General features: G+C 43.5%; 1 long non-coding RNA gene across 1 annotated transcript; it reads right to left on the bottom strand.

Annotated features, from left to right (window-relative positions):
- Positions 1-873: 873 nt before the first annotated feature.
- LOC147627450 (uncharacterized) lies at positions 874-2049 on the bottom strand. The gene is made up of 2 exons (XR_015268373.1): positions 1133-2049; positions 874-989 (listed from the first exon to the last, which is right to left on the bottom strand). It is a non-coding gene; the product is annotated as an uncharacterized LOC147627450 (long non-coding RNA).
- Between the last annotated feature and the right edge of the window lie 9069 nt (positions 2050-11118).

Genomic DNA, 11118 nt, shown 5'->3' on the forward strand with positions numbered 1-11118 from the left:
CCGGCAATCTCTGACTATTCGGATAGCTTCAAAGGCCCCATTGGGTCAGAGACCGCACTCACCGACAACCCTACATCCTACCACCCTCATAGCCTCAATCTACGAGAATCCTCCTCCACCCTTGATCTCATGGTGAAAGGCTTGTCACTTCATCGTGCCCTTTAGTATTAAGGGACTTTGTAACCTAACAAGATGGTCACTTTACAAAACATCACTTGAGTTTTTAGTTGAATGCTCTCTAGAATTTATGGAATTGTCCCTAAGTTGTGATGCTAATGTCACCAGTAGCACATTTATCAGCGAAATTCGTGGCCCAACTAGTAAGGAAAGGTGACCAAGAGTACAATCCCAAACGTTCAAATCTCACTCCTATGCCCCCAACGTGTTGAAGTGTATGCACCCCTATATGAGCTACGAATACGTTGTAAAAGAGAAAGCAAAGAACACTAGAATTTACACTTGACGTAGAGATCGCATCTCAATTATTTATCACTTGACGTAGAGATCGCTTCTCAATTATTTATGACTTGAGCAAGATGATTTTATTTAAGGTAATCTTTTAACTTACAATAATTTGCAAAGTGCAGTGATCGTACACATACAAGATACAGGAAAGACTTATATTGTTTTTGATACGCCTGTCTCATATATGCAATGGCACTCTGATTTATTCTTACAATCCAAACTTATATTCACCGACACATCATTCGTCAAATTGATAAGGTATTTAGAAGGATTATGATTGATAACCGTAATTTTACCGCTCGAAGAGGGCCCTGATGCAGTCTGGGAATGTGTGGAGATCTGGTGGATTATCAAAGTAAGCTCGATGATCTAACGCGCCATGAAGGAATGGATTACCATTATAATGCCTCTTTCTCTTGGCCGGGGCCTTCTTCTTTGGTGCAGGCGGGCATGCTTTGGCTTCAAGAATCCGGTGCTCGTTGGCCTTGGGCGTTACACACAAATCCTCCTCGTTAATCAGCTTGCTGCAGCCACATGAGGTGCTTGTAATTAGATGTTCTTTTGGATCTTGGGAGTTGTTGATTAAGGTTTGGTTAGCCTTGATTGTGCTTAATCTCTTCTGAGGGCGTAGATTTACTTTGAAAAGCTGTAGATTGGAACTAATTACCGATCTCTCCTCGCCTTCTTTCTTAGATTCCAATATTGGTTGATCCTCTTTCGATTCAGTGGCTTCCAAGGCGGATTGATTCAGTATAATTGCTTCACTGGACGTAGTGGTGGACATGAGATGAGTAAAATCCAAGTGATTAGGGTTGGTTGATGCCATGGAACAGCTAGCAATATGAGGACGGATGAATATATTAGGAAGGCTAATTAGTGGATGATCAAGAGCCTGGATTGATTAGTGAATTGCGTTAAGCTGTACAAGGGATTGAGAGAATTTTAGTTTGAAGTAACGCAGTAATAGACGAATAAATAGTGTGATTATACGAAGGGAAAGGTGGCGCAAGAGGGGAGAGTACTTATGTGGGTATATGCTACAGCTAACAATATTGAAGAAAGAGAGAGATATCCGCGAGGAGATGATCTAGAATGGTCTGATCATCCGTGGGAGCTAGTAACTAGAGTTGTGAGTTGTGGGTATATATATATGAGGGAGAGAATGGTTGGGAACACACGCACACAGTACATGTGTTCTCTCCGACGTCGGGAGACAGCAAGTGAAGTAAATGAGCTTTACTTAATAAAATTAGATGCAGGAAGAAGATGAAGCAGCTTGCTGAAGATGAAGAAAGAGAAGGATTCGGGATGAGAGAAAGCTGCTCGAGAAGATGTTGATGATAAGAGACAGAGCTGGAGGGGGAAGGGGTGGCGTGAAGGGGAAGCCAAATTATTGGTTTCTACCTAGGGAAAGGGCCAAAAAAGCGTTGTAGATCTTTGGTGCGGTAGGAGGCTGTTGGCGCCGACACCAGAGAGAGAGTTTATTTGGGCAAGAGAGCCGACTCCCGAGAGTATATACATCAGAGGAGAGAGAAATCCCACGAGGGCCACGACTCCACGAGGGGCTTGACTCTTGAAGAGGGGGGGGGGGCGGGGGAGAGAGGAGACGGCCATGCTTCCTGTTGATCCAGTATTAAGTAGGGTGTGTCACACGGAAAGAAACGAGCACAGCAAAAGGCTAGCGGAGAGTGTTACGTTAAGCCTTTTTCCTCTCGTATGGATCATGGTGGCCAGAAAAAGTAGAGAGATAAAAGGAAGAGAGAGAGAGAGAGAGTGTGTGTCTGAGAGAGGATGATTCACTACAACACTTTATATATGAAGGATTAAGGGGGAAGGCTTGCTTACTATGCAAACTTCGGCGTACAGTGTCACGGGCAAACAGATCAGCGGAAGGACTCGTCTTCGAAGATTAGGTCCGGCGGACAGAGACCCGGCCAGGCCTTAGCGGTACGTAGGTGATTGCGGCACGTAGGTAGTTGTCGTTGCCCATCATCTCCATTGGCAGAAGTGATCAATGCTGCTAATAATAATGCTATTCTCCCCCCCCTCCCCCCTCCCCTCTCTCTCTCTCTCTCTCTCTCTCTCTCTCTCTCTCTCTCGGGAGGTGAGTCGGTCCCTCGGGGTCTACAGCTCCCTCTTTCTCTGTCTCTCTTTTTATTTTTGTGCATTACCCGTAACCTTAGCATCCATGGGTTTTAAACAGCACTTAAGCGTGACTGCACTGCGGACAAAATTGAGAGAGCCGACAACATTGAACAGAGTCGGCGCCGCCTCCATTGCAACTTCCAAGTTCCCAAGCTTGCCCGGCTTACGAGAAGGCATCTTACTGTCTGGCTGCCACTCCAATGGGTAGGCGATGACTAATCATAGGAGTTATTTTTATCTTCCTCAGTCCCTCCAGGGCCGGGCGCGGCGCCGTGGCTGAAATTTGAAGGCCTACTTAACCTTTAATTTTAAGGCCATAAAGTAAGTTGACCTTCAAATATACTAGTACTCAACCTGCAGCAAACTGCAGGCAATATGTAAAAGATATTAAGAAACTAAAAGTAGGAATGAAAGTAGGAATACAAAGGGTCAATGGAAGGGATTTTTTTCTCTTATTTTTTAAAAAACTAAAATTTCTTTTTTCTCTCTTCTCCTTGTGCCTTGGCTGTCTATTGTTAATATGTAATAGATAGATATGTGTATTCATGTTTAAAATTTAGTTTTTTTTTTAAAATAGTGGCCTCTATGGCCTTCTTTTTTGTAACTTTTTTTCCTTTAAAGGCCCTCTCTAATAGAAGGTTTCAAGGGCTTTATGTCCTCTAAAGGCTTCAAATTTTAGCCTTCCTAAGTTCTTCCGTTTAACGGTGATTTTTTTTGGGGCCAATATTATATATATATTATTGCAATAAAGAAACTTGACAACCTTCCAGCCTGAGTGAAAATAGAGAGATGAGCAAAATTCAAACCATTTAGAACTTGCCATAATCACAAAACAAGCTAAAACCATCACTCAATGAGTCAAGAGTCATAACAAATAAGTTAAAAATCAAATGCCAAAACCTAAAAATACAAAGAAAGCTACTCTCTAGAATCTATACTCTAGAGTGTCTAGACTCCTAAATCTAGCCAATACATCCTATGCTATAGAAATGGTCTCAACCTCATGAAGCTCCTCTTGATGATCATCCTCAGCAGGAGCTTCTTCTTCTTCTTCTTATTCTTCTTCTTCTTCTCCTTTTTTTGACCTTGAACAAGAGGTTGGTCTTTGAGCATTCTTTTTCTTTTTGGGATATATGTAAGGTCTTATGTGCCCTCAATTGGGTGGGTGGTGGGCTACATTAACATGGCATAAAAGAGCTAGTGTGGGTGCATAGACAACAAATCAAACACAAAAGGGTGATTATTGAGCATGGAGGAGCATCAAAGATTTGGTGGTGGTGGTGGATGTTAGTGTGGGGGAGGCTATGCATAGGGTGTGGCATTTATACAAGGCTTGAAAACTTAATAGCAAGCATAAAGTTACCATGCAGTGCGTTGGAGCATGGATATGAGGCTTTATGTAAGTGTTAGTTTTTGGAAAGGAATACACATGCGTAGCATGGAGCATGTGCAAGGTACACATTAGGCACACATGGAAGGTGTTAGTGGCTACACCATCCCTCTCTAGAAAGCCGAAATATACCACAGTCACTAACAAACATCTAAGCAAGTGAAGATTAGGCACACATGGAAGGTGTTAGTGGCTACACCATCCCTCTCTAGAAAGCCGAAATATACCACACTCACTAACAAACATCTAAGCAAGTGAAGATTACTTACCTATTACATGTCATAGGGAACTTGGTAGCTTACCCCCGCCATCTCATGGAGGGGGCATGGATGCAAGCTAGCACTTAAGAATACCCACCTCCCACTGTCACCATGAGAGTTGTCTATGTAGAGCTTCGCACTCCCCCTTGTTGCAAGACCGAGCTCCTTTGCACAAAGACAAACATGTCATTTTCACTCTCTCACTAGCAAGACATGGCCTCGGGGGGTTCACTATATGTAAACCCTCTATATCACATGTGTTCAAGGTCTACTTTAAAAATCCCTTATCTGTGAATTTTTCATGAATAAAACAAACCCTTTTTCTATTCAACTGTCAATACCCCCTTTAAATGGTACCCTTGTATATGTAAAAAATGTGTAAAAAGGGGATTTAAAAAATCCCTTCTATTAAACCCATGTGCTATGCTTACATATTTATGAGTGATCCCCTTGAGGATATGGCAAGACCCAGAGGGCAAGGGGGTAAAAATCTCACACACAGACTCTCACACATAAGGCAATACCAAGAGAATAAGAGGATAGGGTAAAGAGCTCAATGTTATATGCACATTATGTGTGCATATACTAGGAGGCTAACCCACATTAGGCTTGTGAGAATGGGAGCATGGGAACAAGCTCTAGTGGAGCATGGGTTAGAACTAACCTTAAGGGTTAATGTTAGGGTCAGGCACCCAAGGGATGCACACATGAATTATAATGAAATACATCATACCTTTACCTTGATGTCCCATCATACCATCAAGAGGTATAACTACAATCCAATAGCATCATGTAGCTATAGTGTGAAATGGTAGGTGAGTAGTTATGATCCTCTACACAAGAGAGCATAACATAACCTAGCCTCAAGCTAACATCAAGAGACCATAGCCTAAGCCTCAAGATAACATAGCGTTGGCCTCCCTTGAGAGTGCCCCATGCCCCTATTATATAGGAGGGCCCTCAAGTGACTCTTGACTCTCCATTTTTTCCATGTGTGACCCTTGGATGCCTGACCCTAACCTTAACCCTTAAGGTTAGTCCTAACCCATGCTCCACTAGAGCTTGTTCCCATGCTCCCATGCTCACAAGCCTAATGCATCCAAGGGTCACACATGGGAAATGGAGAGTCAAGAGTCACTTGAGGGCCCTTCTATATAATAGGGGCATGGGGCACACTCAAGGGAGGCCAACGCTATGTTATCTTGAGGCTTAGGCTATGGTCTCTTGATGTTAGCTTGAGGCTAGGTTATGTTATGATCTCTTGTGTAGAGGATCATAACTACTCACCTACCATTTCACACTATAGCTACATGCTATTAGATTGGCGTTATACCTCTTGATGGTATGGGACATCAAGACAAAGGTATGATGTATTTCATTATAATTCATGTGTGCATCCCTTGGGCGCTCGGGGGTGGTCGGGTGGATGAGTTTATGCCTGATTTATGCATGTTTATGTATAACAATTATCTAGAGAGATCTTAGGGTTTTAACACTCGAGCACAAGGAGCAAGAGCACACTCTCAACCAACACTCAAGGGAATTTTCCTTTCTCATTAGATAATTTCACTTATATACAAGGGAGTTATAAGTTTGGGAATCCACACTCAAGGGAATGTCCCTAAGGGGGGGGAAGAATGACCCCCCCTCCCCCCCACATGGCAAGACCAAGAGGGAAAGAGGGTAAAAATATCACACACACACTCTCACATAAGCAGTACCAAGAGAATAAGAGGATAGGGTAGAGAGCTGGAGCATAAGAACCAAGAGCACACTCTCAACCAACACTCAAGGGAATGTCCCTATCTCATTAGAGAATTTCACTTATATACAAGGGAGTTATAAGTTTGGGCATCCACACCCAATAACTCATTGAGCACCCACTTATTGTCTAGCCTATCTAGGCTAGGTTCACTATAAGTAAACTCTGTATATCTCGTGCGTTCAAAGACTATTTTGAAAATCCATTATCTGTGAAGTTTTCATGAATAAAACATACCCTTTTTCTATTCAACCTGTGAATACCCCTTTTAAATGGTACCCTTTTATATGTAAATTTTTTGTTAAAAAGGATTTTAAAAATCCAGTTTGTTGAACCCACATGCTATGCTTACATATCTATGAGTGATCCCGCCCCCTCCCCCTCCCCCTCCCCCTAGCCCTCCCCCCCCCCCCCCCCCCCCCGAGGGCTAGTCTAAGCAGCACACATTGAGTGGATGCTGGCTCTTTCACTTTTCTCAGTCATCCCTTGAGTACATCATTGAACCAAGTTATTAATTCCCTTGAGTACATCATTGAACCAAGTTATTAATTCCCTTGAGTACATCATTGGAACAAGTTATTAATTCCCTCGAGGGCTAGTCTAAGTAGCACACATTGAGTGGATGCTAGCTCTTTCACTTTTCTCAGTCATCCCTTGAGTTCATCATTGGAACAAGTTATTAATTCCCACTTTACAAAAGCGAGGGTCGACAAGGAACTTTTATGCATGCCCATTATGTGTGCACATCCTTTTAGTGACTTTGCACAGTCTGTGCCTGGCTTGTTATATAATGTGCACTTCCACTAAGGGTTTTATAGATACATGTGTATGTTGTTGACACATGTGAGTGGTCGATATTAACCTCGAGTTAGCATTCCCCACTCTTGGTTCTAGGTCTGTTTGCAGACCTATAGAACTAGTGGTTATGGTGTGAGTCTTGAGAGGAAAGTAATTAGAGAGGTTTTTGGTGGCGAAGTTACAAGACGTTGATGTGTCTGGGAGAACCTGCCTCTATAGCCCCGTCCAAAGCACACCGCTGTGAGGAGGAAACTACCACCAACACCACAACCCAGTAGAAACATCGAATGAAGACACCAGTATACCCAGCTAACCACCCGTGATCCTCATTTGACTCAAACGAGACACCTCAACACCCTCCCAATCTCCCTATCTGATCTAGCTGACTGCTTTAGTCAGCCAACTCAACGGGACACCTCAACACCCTCCTAACTTCCCTATCTGATCCATCTCACTGCATTAGTTGTCCTCTTAGGTTAGCATAGACCTCAAGCACCTCTAACCATTCACCTTAGATGACGTGTAGCTCACCACAATCCCCTCGACCTGACTCAGATATGGTTGTTTCTCCCTCCGAAAGCCTCCTCTTATCCCTAATTATAAAACTATCTTTCAAGTGTATAGTAGTGCTCAGACGCGCTCATACACGGGTGTACACGCGCTCTGTTAGTTCTGATGCATTTAGACGCATTGATACAAGCGTCTATACATGCATTTTTTTACTTTAGATGCGCTTATACACGCGTATTTCTCAGATTTGATACGTTTATACAGGCGTGTTTTACAGATTTTCCGCGTATATACACGCGGCTTTTAGCAGTTTTGACGCATTTATACATGCGAACAGAGAGCAAAAAAAAAATCCAGAGAGTGCTATTTGGTGCCTGAATGCTGTTCCAGCATTCCAGCACCCAATAACACTCTCTGGATTATTTTTTTTTGGTGCATTAGACCATCCACGAAGAACATATCCACGAGGAAGAACATATCCACGAAGAACATATCCACGAGGAAGATTAAGACAAGAACGACATGAATGCATACATTGTCAATACACAATTCAAGACAGACATGAATGTAATACTATCGATTCACGATTCAATATTACTATCAAAATTTCACACATATATACATATCTCGAAGTAGCCCATGGCTTCAGTTTACAAAAAAATATATACAACCACATCCTCAATATGGAATGTGATACTATAAGTCTGAGTACTACTCAGACCCAGATGATGACTCGGTGCTCCCTCCATGCTCAGATGAGCTCACATCGATCGGAATGTCCGATGAGTAGTGCTCACGTCCACCCTCTACAGTGGCGGCGGGTGGATCATCACCAGCTTGTGCCTGTTCAAGTAATATATAGTATATAAGTATATATATATGTAATTCAATAAACCAAAATCATTCGTTTAGAGTTTTTAAGTACCTGTCGATCGTATGGTCTCATGGCCATCTCAAATTGCGCGTCCGTAATACGTCCCTCGGCTCTGAAGATGGCCCACGTGTCACGTCTGCTATGCCGACGAGCATACGCAGTATCGTGGGTTGAGGGCTTCCTCCCCGTAACCCGTCGTCGCTGTATCATAATCAACACAATTTGTAAGATTAAAACAATCATAGAATCAATGAATTAAGTAAACAATCAAATAAAGTGGCAAGATACTTACGAACTCTGCCTCCCATGACTCGACGCCGCCAGATCCGAAATGCGAAGATCCAATGGTCTCCATCTGGATCCGTCGTGCCTCCACATGCTGCCTGCTCTTCACGCCACACTCTACTCGTTTCTTTGCCTCCTTCCACTCACGTTTGTGCGCAGGTGGCAGGTTTCTCGACAGGATAGCCACCCGCAGCGACATTTAGCCCATCATCGTACGCGAGATTTTTAAGGTGAGATCTTTTATTACTTAAGATCTCCCTTATTCGCGTTCTTCCCCATACATCCGAGAATGTAGCATGTGGGGGATTGGGGTACCGACTATGTACAGCCTCTATCACCTCCCCAACTAATCGGCTATTTTGATCTTTAAATTTAATAAAATAATTTCTATACAAGTTTGATACTACCCCACGCATGTACTCCATTACCTCCCTCCCCCTCGCATCCATCACTATCCCACCCCTATCCGTCAGATCATAGCAGATCACTCCCTCCACCTCTCTCATCTCCTCCTCTTCCGAACTGTCTCCTCTAACTCTTCTCCCTCTATCTCTTCTCTCACCGTGTGCCCTACTACCTCCCCCACCTCCCCCACCGAAGCACCCGTCGCATCCTCCACTCCCACTCTTCCTACTACTGCGGGTGGAGTCACGACTGGGGGATTGTCTACGTGATGGTGGCTGTGAGCCCTGACGTGACGGTGGCTCTGAGGGAGCACGTGATGGTGGCTGTGAGGGTGTGTGTGAGTGTGTCTGGGACGAGGTATGCCTCCTCGGTGGACGTGGAAGAGGAGAAGCTGCATGCCGTCTCGTCGGACTCGTAGGCATAGACGGCACTGGAGAGCCCTGGATACTCGCGGTAGGGGTATAGACACCAGGCATGGAAGGAGGGGGATGAGCATACATGTACTCTGTAAGCTCAACTGGACCAGGATGGTGCCCAAAATGATTTAGCATCTCCATCAGCCAATTGCTGTATACAAATGGATCGGATGAAGAACCTAGAATATCCATAAAGAATCTGTAAAAATAATCCTCATGTACATCATGGGCTGTCTCTTGACTCACACAAATATCATCATTCAAGTCATCTATCAGCTTGCAAACCATAGAAACAGGAAACGCAGTCCCGTCCAGAAACGCGTGTATACACCCGTCAAAAAACGCGTGTATATACCCGTCCAGAAATGCGTGTATATCTGCGTGAACAGTCTGTGCAAACAGGATACACGCGCTTTTACACGCGTTTCTACACACGCGACCTGCGCAAAATTTCTTTTGAAAAGGACCGACCTCTGACAATGTGTCCTTATAAAAGGCCCACTGTCGCCCCTGTCAGAATCATTCACCCAAAATCGTGTGCACAGAAGCAAAAGGACGGAGACAAACCCAAAAAGCAAAGAGAAAATAGCATAAACAAATCTGAGGAAGGAGACAAGGCAAAGGACAAACTGACTCACCTCTGAAAAAGTGAGTCTTCTTTCTTGGTCGGCTTCCTCCCGTGTGTGCTCCTTCTCTTCTCCCTCCTTGCACTTAGGTTTCGTTATTGTTGGAAGAGACGAAAATGAAAAACAACAGTATTGTTAGTTCAAAATCTTTATTTGGGGAAGGCGGGCTATTTTTAGTTTAAACAGATCGTCGCATTTATAAACGCGTGTATGTTCGCGTGTATGAGAATTTAGCTGCGTTTATACACGCGTTTTGCAGGAATTACCCGCGTTAATACACGCGATTTTTAGGAAATAGCCGCGTTAATACACGCAATTTTTAGGAAATAGCCGCGTTAATACACGCGATTTTTATACTTTCATTAAAAACATATTATGATTTTGTGTTTTCTAGTTTGTGCATAGGATGTCATCAACCTCCTCAAGCAGTTCTGGGGAAGATGAGACAATGCGTCATCGTAATCGCGATGTGTGGTTGGGACAACGGATCAAATGTATGTGTAATCGATGTCAAGGATGCATTGTACGATCACGTCGAATTACCTTGAATCACATCTCCATGTATGGAGAATGGAATCAAACAGGTTTAGAGGTGAGCAGATGTAAATTGATGGTATTCAAATGACTCATGGTATCCAAATTGATAGAGTTGTAATATATAAACTCTAATTGAAGCAGGATGCAGTACCACACCCTAACATGGTGCCCTACGCGCGACGAGAGCACGCAAAGCGTCGACGAGATGATGCTGGAGCTTCGGGATCTATTGTCAGAGATGAGTGGGAAAGGGATGACAATAGCCCTGCACCCCACGAAGTTGTGGAAGAGGAAGTGTTTGATGATATGGTGCGAAATCTTTTTAAGGATGATCCCAAAGGTATGGACGACGATGATATGGAACAAGATCATCTTTACAAGGCTTCATCGACACCGGTTTTTGAAGGCTGCACATTCTCTATTTTACGTGCTTCACTTGAACTACTCAATATACAAACAGTTTATGGATGGAGCAATGCAAGTCTTAACGCATTATTGAAGTAAGCATTCTAACTTACAAATTTGAAATCTCACAACAACAGTGAAATCAAACTCAAGAAGAATCAATAACCATCGTGTGATTCTTCGTGTGGAGCATGGTTTGTTTACCAGATACAACAATGCTTGATGATCCACATAGAAAAC

Source organism: Cibotium barometz, chromosome 20 (genome assembly GCF_041138505.1).
Source record: "Cibotium barometz isolate CiBa-2024 chromosome 20, ASM4113850v1, whole genome shotgun sequence".
In the NCBI taxonomy this organism is placed as follows: Eukaryota; Viridiplantae; Streptophyta; class Polypodiopsida; order Cyatheales; family Cibotiaceae; genus Cibotium; species Cibotium barometz.